Here is a 9,726-nt window from a genome sequence, read left to right on the forward strand (position 1 = left end):
TTTAACTTTATATGTATTCTTTTGTGGAGCAGGAAAATGACCAGTACAATAGAGATTCATGAACTAATACTTGCTTTAAAATCAACAATCCAATATTATAGCATTCGATTCTATAGAGAATTGCTTCATTTCCTGTAAATTCTCAGTTGGTATATATGTCCATACTGTACTACTTAACAGTAGCATTAGGCTAATCATGTTGTTTTTCTTCAAGTATATAAAGATTTTATGACTATATGCAAAACAGACTCCTGGGGCTAAATGTTTTTATTGACTGTTAAAAGGATTCATTTTTTTTTTTCTCCTGTAGAAAATTAGACAATATCTTGTAGGGAATGGGCTAACATGTTTTTAAGGCAAGTAGATAATATAATCATCTTCATCCTTTAAGGAGGTACTTCTCAGGGCAGGTAGAAACAGAAAGACTAGAATGGAGAGAGATTAGAGGTAGAGAAACTGGTCATGAGAAATGAGGAGCACCTAAAATAACTCCATGGCAGTAGGCTTAGAGAGGAATATTTGAAACAAAGGGATTTTTCAAAGGAGAATCAACAGAATTTGATGTCTGTTTTTAAAGGGTATGGAGCAGTGATAAAGAAGTCAAGGCAGAAAATAACAAAGATGAGACTTCAATTGTGAAAGACTAAATGGCTATTTACATCATTCAAAAAGATAAAAAAAAATAGGGTATTTTTGGAGAAGAGATGGAAATTATTTTCTGCTTTGTACTTACTGAATGTGGGTGCTTGACAAAAATCAGAATAGAAATGTTCAAGAAGCAGTGGCTATTCATATATCACGCTGATCACTAGACAAAATATCACGTGTGATTCCCTGAAACTCTTTAAATTTTTCTAGGCAGTTTCCTAGATACGACATCACCCCACACAGTTAAAGTGGCAGTTAGCAATGGCTGAAGACCTAAAACCTCTTTGTTGACCAAGATAAGTGTCTTTCAGTACAGTCACAACCATTCTTCTTGGATGAAGTTTGCCAGGTTCATCTCGGTAGATCACTTTTCCAGTGATAATGCGATATTTGACACATTTGTTCCATTCTCACTACTCTTTTCTCCTCGATACCTTTTTTAAAAAGCTTCTTGTTCTATAACCCAACAGAGAAATGCATCAAATGTGCTCTAAAATGCATCCAAAGATATCAGGTTAAGGAAGTAGAGAGTGAATTGAAATAAATTTATTTTTACAGAATTGTATAACATTTACTTTAAACACTGCTTTAAGATTTTGTCTACTATTTGAAAAATATATGTGCTTACATTCAATTTAGAAAATATTTGTTCTGTCCTTCTTATGTCACAGGGTTTTACTGTGCATTGAGAGGAAAGACATGAATAATGGACAAAGAAATGGGAGGTAGAGCAAGAGTGTTGATTGTTTGGTCCTGTTGGGTGAGGGCTGTGATAGTTTTGGGGTAAAGTGATGAGTCCCAGTGAAGACATCTTGAAAATTTGAATTACTGGCCTGACACCTAGGATGATATATCTACTAGAACTAGATAATTTAGTTCTATAAGTAAACACGTACGTACTAATATATTCCTATTTAAAGATGATTTAAATGATCTGCCTTCAAGTTATCCACATTGTACTGAGAGAAATATACACAAAGGATAATGGTGGATGTGGCAAGTACTGAGATAACAGCAGGGCACAGACTACTCTGGGAAAGCTGAAGGAGCCATTGAGCGCATGTCGCTAAGGAATAGTTACCAGAGCTGGTTATGCTTGAGCTGTCTTGATGAATGAGTTGATTTAGCCAAATGGACAGAAAGATGGTTGGTGAGCTAGTACAGACATCAAAGAATTACAAAACATTTTGGTTGATCAGTGGTGAGAGATAAGGCAAGAAACCAGTATAACGAATATCCTGAGCCATAGAAACTGTACCACAGGTAAAAAACCAGGAATATGGTCCTTACCAGTAGTCTGTTGATGAACAGCATGGCCTTAAGTGGTCACCTAAATGGCAATAACCATGTCATAGTTCCCAAACCTGGCTATGCATTCAAAGTTATATATTTAATTAATTTAACACATAATTTTGATGTGCAGCTAGGTTTGGAAAGTATAAGTCTAAATATGAAATCCTGCCTCCTTTTCATAGGTCATTTACACCACAATGACTTTTACATAACCAATCTGTAATCTGGCCAGGAATGAGTAAAATCACATGGTATTTTAAAAATTTAAAAAAAAAACAAAAACAAAAAACCTTTCTAAAAGTGACATTAACTGCTAAGACAACTACATTTTCTCTCACTGTAGCATAACTATAAGATGAAATGACATTAATTTGTTTTGTAGCATGTATAATAGAAGTAAAGAATATCAGAGAGCAGTACCACCAACGTAAGCTGAGACCACACAAGACAAAAAGCAAATGATCAGATACTATAATGTAAAACAAAAATCAGAGGGGAATAAGAATCCACATAATGACCCAGGGACAGTGAACTCTGCCACTGAAGATTGTGGAATCTACAGTCCCACCTTCAGTTTTGACCTGCCTTCTGATTCTTAAACCACATCCCCTTCTCCAGGGACCCAACTCTAGGACTGAATCTGGACTATAGCAGTTGTGATTCCTGTCTTGTTTCTATGGAAGTTATCAAAATAAGCCTATCATTACCTTGGGTATCTTAAATGACTCTGCTTCTTGCTACTGAAAAGTAATTAAGGCAGAAATCAGTGGCAATTAGAAATATTTAAGATCAGCAATATTTATAACCCAAGAAAATTGAAGTTATTTTAAAGGGTCCATTAGAGGGCCTACATAGATGTGCCTTATAAATTTATAACCATATCATTAGTGACCTAAATGACCTGTTTTCTGAGGCGGGGGGGAATTAAGTGAGTGCTTTTATTTTGCCTCTAGACATATGACTATGCATACACATGCATGTATGTATATCCAATCAAATGCTATGGAAAACTATTTTATTAGATCAGAGATTTAACTTGTTATATGTTTTTCATGATAATAGGATACTGTGACAATGATTGCTGGTTGTCCCTGAAGAGCGATCCCTCTTTCTTTCTTAGGTGGATATATGGCTTTGCTAATAAAAAAAAAAAAAAAAAAATCTTCATTTGCCAGCCTCCCTTGCAGCTAAATATATTCATATGAATAAAATATGGGCAATGTGATATAAAAAGAGGCAGTATGCAAATTAGCAAGTGTTACTGGGGTGTACATTTAATTGCCTTTCTTTCTTCCAACGGGATAGAATAAAGTATTAATGACTGCGGCTCAAACAACCATCTTGGGCTGTGAGATGGAAGCTATATGTTGATAATGGTGGAAGAACAGATGGAAGAATAATACAGCATATTACAGTTGCTCGTCTTAAAGGAACTGCCCCTCTAGCCCTGCACTTCTTACTCTCCTCCAAGATATGTTCTCAAGAAGCTGAAAAACAGTAAAACTGACCTATCGCTCTGCAGAAATATTACACATTCAACACAGATCCTACTATCATCTTTGAAGCAGAACACTCAGTTTTATCTGCTTTAAAGTATTTTTATCACCCTTTAAAGTATCCTCCAACTAATCACACAAAACCCCATCACAGAACTAGCTCAAACCCCACACTTGACAATCCACTTCAGGAAGTCCCCACTGCAGGGCGTCTCTAATGCTAAAGGTCACCTTTATCTACCAATACCAGCCAGCAAGTGTGCTTCTCTGCCGTAAAAACTAAACAAAGAGGCAGCAGTTTCCAAACATTCAAGTGTAATATCACTAGATACTTTGTTAAAATGCAGATCATCAGGCTCAATCCTCAAAAGTTTATGTTTAGCAGGACTGAGAATTTGTGTCTAATCCAGTACTACTTAAATTCTGAAGCAATCGTATTTTGGTTACTCTTTAAGAAAAACAACTACAAATATTAATATATACATAAGGGAATGATCCATTAGTTAACTAACTCATGAGCAAAAATGGGTTTAATCCATGCCCACATACACTCAGTTAAGAGGGTCGAATCATTTAGAAGAGACAATTAGATTTCAGTTTTCAAATGGTTGGCTCAGGCTTCTGGATACAAAATATCTACACAGAATTCTGCAGCTTACAAAATACCTTCACATGTATATAGGTCCTACAAAATGCTATGATGTAGATATACTTGACTCTAATTCACAAATAAAAAACTTTAGTTAGGCTCTAAGAGTTAAAGGCCAGTGTCTAAATTAGCACCCAGAGCCCCTGATTCTGGTTCCAAGACTCCATCATTTACACCATGGATATCTCATTAGGAAAGAAGTAGAAGAACCTGAAACAAATAAGATACAAAGCATGATGAGATGTAGGCCAAGGGTAATACTGTGATTGAAAAAGTAGGCAAGAGATAGCATGAAGACACTGGCTGCCTGAGTATGGGAAACAAGAGTCAAGAGAAATCTCTAAATGGAAGATGAAAATGCACCAAAGATAAAATGTCTTTGTCTGCAACCAGTCTAATCTAGCATGAGAGCTAGCAGCAGTCACAAAGGAAAATTTTAAGACGAGGTGCTCCTGCCTTGTCTTTAATTGCCTGTGATGAAGTAACATCTGGGCCAGACTGTTGGCCTGCGACGGTCGTGCAGCAGCAAACACATAGCCAGGTCTCTGCTAATTAGAAGTCTACTTTTCTGTCCTTCCACAATTAGCGCTGAATGCTGTTGTGAATATCTTTGATTGTGCCAACTCTGGACATGAATATTTTATTCATTTGGACCATACCCCAAAATTAACATACTTAAACTATAATATGCTATACTATGTTAATGAGAGAAACCTCTCCAAGGAAGAAATTGTACTATGGATGCACAATACACAGTATTTACCCAGAAAACGAGGACATTTTCTGTCCTCTTTTTGTCCTGTTTTAAATACGTCTAAAATTTGCATGTAATGAAATCGATATATGTATGAAACTGTATAACGACATTATTGAAGTTAATTGTTTTGATTGGAATGTAATTTGTTCAATATGGACATGTCTGGCGGTTTGAGATAACCAGATCTGCTCTCCTCTCCATACACAGAGTTAGTGGGCCCTTTAAAAAAGAGAGAACATTACAGGACACCAAGAGGGAAGAATCATTCTGGAGAGACATTTTGACCTCAGCTTTCAAATGCCTGGCTCAGGGTTCTGGGGATATTTCCAGTGTGTCAGTGTGAGAAGACAGTCATTGTCCTAAAGACTCTACGTCACGATGTCTACAAGTTCCTGCACAATCTGGTACCCATACACATTTCAGCATTCACATCTCCTACCAGTTCCTTTCGAGATCATATTACCTGTCACATTGGCCGTCTTTAAATTTCTTAAATATTCCTAAACTCTTCCTGTTTTTAAGGACCTTTGTGTCTGTTAATCTTCTACCTTGAACACATCTCTCCCTTTCTTCCTATGGCTCATTCCTACTTATTCTCCAGGTATCAAAATAATTGTAATATTCTTGGAAAAGCTTTGTCTGGTCATCTCGACTTTAAATTAAGTCTCCCATCTATGAATCCCAGGACTTGCATGTTTTCCTTCATAGCATTTATTACTGTAATATATTTGCATATATATATATATATAATATATATTTTATATGTATGTATATGTATATATAGTAATCTGGTTAATATTTGTTCAATGAATTCCCCCACCCATTATATCATAGTTCCATGTGAGCAAAGACTTAAAGTAACAGACATTCTCTGTTCCTGAAATATCTCAGAAAACAAATAAACATGTATTCTCATTTCTTGGCTATCTGCCAAACGTCAAGCACTGAAACATTTTTACATGTTCTCACCTAGATATGTTTAAGAACACTTATTCAAGTTTCTAAAAATTAATATAATATTTTTGTGCTTACTAATTTTTATTGTTACAATAAGCATTGTGATTTTAAGCATAGGAATTATTTTAGTATGCAATAAAATAATACTTCATTAATCATTCAATTACATAGGAATCTTATGGAACAAATAACATTATTATCTATAAATAACTTGCTTAAAGTCACCTAACAAGATAAAAGGGAAAAATAAATGTATATAAATAGCTTCAATATGAGGCAGTCAGTGCTAAGTATCCAATGTGAATATAAAACAAAAGAAGTAGGAGAAAACCATTTGAAAGGGAAAAATACAAAAACAAGTGGGGGCACTATAACATATTTATAAGGAAATTCAAGATGAGACTGTTTCATCTATGGCCCTGTTTTTATTAGTAGAAAGACTTGCAAAGGGACTTTAGCCACTTTAGCTTCTGTTTCCCATGCATAGTGTAAGCCATGTAGTAAATTTTCTTGTCAAGATTTTTTTCCTTTTGAGTCTCAGATACTAACCTACCTCACCCACTGTTGTGTTAATGTTCCATCTGAACTTATTCTCACAGGCAATTGGCAGAGACAGCCTTCCACTGGGCTCCATATTGTTCCTTTGCAAAGAACTACTATTGGGAAGGAGCCAAGTAATTGTGGGCAAGCCTTGTTTGATAACTAACTGCATTTGGGATTTGTATTGGGTTGAATAGTATACCCCCCAAATTCCTGTTCACTTGGAGCCTCAGAATGTGACCTTACTTGGAAATAGTCTTTGCACACGTAATTACTTAAACTGAGTTTATACTGGATTACAGAGAGCCCTAAGTCCAATGATTGGTGTCCTTATAAGAATGCTATTTGAATATACAGGGAAAAAGGCCATGTGATAATGTATCCAGAGACTGGAATGATGTCTGGGGCCATTAGAGGCCAGGAAGAGGCCAAGAAGGATTCTTTCTGGGAGTCTTCAGAGGAAGCAAGAACCTGCTGACACCTTGATTTTAGACTTCTAGCCTTCAAAGCTATAGGAGAAATTTCTATTCTTTCTAGCCAATGAGTTTGTGATAATTTCTGGTGGCAGCTCTAAGAAATTAAAACAGGATTTTTATCAGCTAAACCTCTGTCATAGGTCATTATGACAATGTACTTATATTATCGTTATGCTTTTTTTCATTGCCCCAACACAACTTCGTCTGGTATGATTTTAAAGAATGGAGATGCATGAAAGCAAAGTCACTTCAAGTAGTGACTCCTTCATAGAAATAAGCAATCTGTGATAATTAGGAGTTTATAAAGAAGAACTTCAAAAACTTCCAACGTTTTTCAGATATAATTTTCCATTAGCCAAATTTATATGCCAAAAGCAGTGCCGCTCATATTGTTCATGGGACTCATCCGTGAGAAGAGACAAAAACAGTTGCCAAAGTGTATCTCCATGGATGCTGAGATCACTCAAGAGATTTGTAACAGCAGCAATGCCCTCTGACTTTAAGGTTAGGGATAAAAGTATGCTCTGGATATTGCAATAAATGAGCTTTGCAAAAATATCTTTAGAAAAGTTTCCCAAAGCTGGGTGACATTAAAGAATGAATGATCCACGTACAATGTATCAATGAAATGTGTGTGTGTGTGTACATGCATGCATGAGTGTGTGTGGTGAGAAACAACAACCTGTCCCATTCAGATCTCTATTTCCAGGAATAATCACAATCTTGCAACCTGTGACAACGTTAAATTTTAAACACAAAAGAGCCCAAGAAGAGTTTCAGCACAGTTTACATATACCTTATGGGTTGTTATACTTTGCAGTTAGAGGCAATGAACTTGAAGAGAAATATTGAGGCCTTGCCAAAAATCTCTGCAAATGAGACTGCCACATTTATGCTTTATTCTCCCACAGACTATCTTGCCACATTTTGTATTCAGGAAATACTGTATCACACATTTATAACAGCAACAGGGCATATTTTCGATCGTATTAGTGCTTCTAGCATATGCAAGTGAATTCTATAATATCCCTTTCTCTGAATATATTTACTCCTCGCCAATTAGCCTACATTGTTATTTACTATGGCATGTTTAATCCAGTGATAATTTTTTTTAAAGTAATCTTTAGAAATCTGGAAATTAGCCAAATTTCCTTCATCCACCTACTCCCTTCGAATATATATTGAGGTGTTGCCGAGAATGTTAAGATCATAGATGCTGGGGTCAGGATAACCTGAGTTCAAAACCTTCAGTCTTTCACTTTTTACCTGTGTCACCTTAGAGGTTGAATTCACTTTCAAAGTCTTTGTTCCCTTATCTGTAAAATGGATCTTGTAATAGTGGCTACTGTGGGGTAAGGTGGTAAGCACTAATTTTATTTGTCTCATATTTCCACAATGGAAAAGAAATTTGCAGTCCATGCCCAGGATGGAAATCTGTGGAAGAATTTTGTTTCTACCCTTCATTCATTCCAGTTTGTCTCTACCCTTCATTCATTTCACTCTTGGAAAACAGAGGATTCATCTCATTGGTGAACTTGAGAGAAGAAACAGAGTAAGCCCCATCAACCCCTTCCTCTTTCCCTTTTCAAATCTGCCACCCTGCAAAGATGACTCAAGATAGTCTATGCCCTTCCTGATCATCTCTTGGAGGAGGCTTGAAGCTGGCTAGCCCTGGGTGCACACCTCTTTCTAATTCATTTTTTATTTTTATTTCTTTATTTTTATTTTTTTAAAGCCTACAGCACCTGGTACTCCTAGGTGGTCTCTCATCCAAGTACTAACCAGGCCCAACCCTGGCTTAGCTTCTGAGATCAGACGAGATCCGGCACATTCAGGGTGGCATGGTTGTACATATGGGATATCTAAAGAAGTCAGTCTAGAAGATGAGCTAAGCTATGTTCTCTAATCAGCTTGTCAAAAAGTAAAATGAGGGAGAAAGAAAGATCAGTTGATCCTTGTAAAAGAGAAGAGAAAAGAAAAAAAACAGCCTCAAAGATGGGTGAGAACTGAAGGAGATAATAAATGCAAAGCTTAGGAGAATGCTGAATACATGCTCATAAATTGACTGCTGGCCATTATTATGACAATTATTTTTCTTATTAGTATCATTGCCGCTAGCATTGTCAGCGTTGCTGCTGCTGTTTTATACTTGTGGCTCTTGGTTTGGCACCAGCCAGAGAGAACTGTGACTTCTCATCTGAATAAATGGTTTCCAGGAGAGTAAGGAAATCTTCAAATGAAACGTTTGTGTTCAGTTGCTTAGTGGAAAGAAAAAGAAAAATGGAAATGATATCACAGCAAATGGCACCCAGGCAGAGAAGCATTTCACACTCAGACTGACCTCTTTGGAGGTCTTCCCTCTACTGCTGCTGAGAACAGATAGCAGCTAGGTTCTAAGGATGACCAAAGTCCATGTAGTGCCATCTGGCTCCATTAGAGATTTGCACATCTCAGTGTCCACTTAATAAAACTAAGGCCCTCTGATCATACAACTGGTCTTAGAGCCAGTGAAATCTAAATGTTTCCATTCTGCTCCAATCTGTCCACCTCCTGTTTTTCAATCCCTGTACCCTTCAACACATACACAGGCACTAAATACAAACCTTCTAATCAAAAAGGCTGCAGTTGTTAGAGCTCGGAGAATAAAGTGTAGTCATATTTTTCTTTGTTTCTTCACTTTTGGAAAGTCTTGTTTAGATCCCCGTTTATAATTAAAGGCCATAGAGAGATAATAATGAAGGCAGCAAGGTAATAGTGGCAGGAAAAAGTGGGGAAGGAAAAACGAGAGGAGTGGAGATCTAAAATCATTCCAGGAAGGAAGTTACGGTGCCATTTTCAGAAATCTATAGGGCCCAGTTTTTGTGTTAAATTAAGATAGATACTAGACTATGTTCTTGATAATTTTCAAAG

General features: G+C 36.6%; 1 pseudogene; it reads right to left on the reverse strand.

Annotated features, from left to right (window-relative positions):
- Positions 1–8,549: 8,549 nt before the first annotated feature.
- Positions 8,550–8,669, reverse strand: LOC111737798 (annotated as a pseudogene).
- Positions 8,670–9,726: the final 1,057 nt, after the last annotated feature.

This window comes from Pteropus vampyrus, unplaced genomic scaffold (assembly GCF_000151845.1).
Source record: "Pteropus vampyrus isolate Shadow unplaced genomic scaffold, Pvam_2.0 Scaffold31, whole genome shotgun sequence".
Classification (NCBI taxonomy): Eukaryota; Metazoa; Chordata; class Mammalia; order Chiroptera; family Pteropodidae; genus Pteropus; species Pteropus vampyrus.